General features: G+C 35.9%; 1 protein-coding gene across 2 annotated transcripts in view; it reads left to right on the forward strand.

Annotated features, from left to right (window-relative positions):
- Window positions 1-1,132, forward strand: part of LOC106880628 (switch-associated protein 70) — a 171,453-nt gene that overhangs the window by 144,511 nt on the left and 25,810 nt on the right. The window lies entirely within an intron of this gene.

The following is a 1,132-nucleotide window of genomic DNA, read 5'->3' on the forward strand; positions in this document are numbered from 1 at the left end:
CTTGGATTAGTACTTCTTGCAGCACGTCTTCCACAGTGGGTTGGCAAGAGTGCCCACCTTGATCTTCTCAAGTGTAATGCTTTTTCGCTTTTTCTTTCCTTTCGAATCGCTTCTGAAGTGTGCTGTATTTTCTCCTTCTGTGATCAATTTATGGCAACTACTAAACTTTCAAAGAGAACATTATGTAATAGTGCAGTTCAGTAGTATTGCTTCCCAGTAAAACAAATCACCATCAGGTTAAAGTACATATACTATATATTCGTGAAGGCATGTAGCCTAGTGTTTAAGACATAGCATTCATGATCACATGGGCGTGGTTTTGATTCCTATGCAAGCAGTGCATTGTGTTCATCAGCAAAACTCTTCATTTCACATTGCCCTTGTCCATGCGGGTGTAAATCTGCAATTGGGTAACCCAGCAATGGGCTGGTGTCCCATTCAGCAGGCAGTGTGAACCTGCTCATCTAGTCAATGGAGTGACATCATTCAAAAGCTAAAATAATGTGAAGTGCACTGTGATCAGTGGTGTATCACATCCAGTAGTCTTGACAATCCAGTGATATATATCTCTATATTTTCACATGTATTTCATGTATTAGTGAAGGCATGTAGCCTAGTTTTTAGGACATATCAATCATGATCTCAGGAACATGGTGTCGATTCTGAGGCAAGCAGCATGTTTTGCTCTGGAGCAAAAGTTTTTAATTCAAATTGCTCTTGTCCACTCAGCTCTAAATCTACAGTTGGGTAGCCTGGCAATTTGAGAGTGCTAGGGTTAAATATGTATGTGATCAATCACCATCGCACAACTGATTTCCAACCAACACATTAAAAAATTTACAGCTGAATATGAACACATATTTATCTTTAATACTTACGTGTCTATTACAAGCAATCCTGCAGAAACTGCAGTTTTCTATTAGGGAGTAAATTATAATTTTAATATTAATAATAAATGGGTAAACTTGATTAATTAATCAATTAATTAATTAATAATTTTACCAAGTCCAAGGGTACGTTAAAATAACCTTTTTAGGTAAAATTATAACCATAATTATAATTAGGTGTCAGCTAACGGCTTCACCATGAACCGAATTTAGAAATAGAATATATATATATATACATATATATT

Source organism: Octopus bimaculoides, chromosome 16, assembly GCF_001194135.2.
Source record: "Octopus bimaculoides isolate UCB-OBI-ISO-001 chromosome 16, ASM119413v2, whole genome shotgun sequence".
Classification (NCBI taxonomy): domain Eukaryota; kingdom Metazoa; phylum Mollusca; class Cephalopoda; order Octopoda; family Octopodidae; genus Octopus; species Octopus bimaculoides.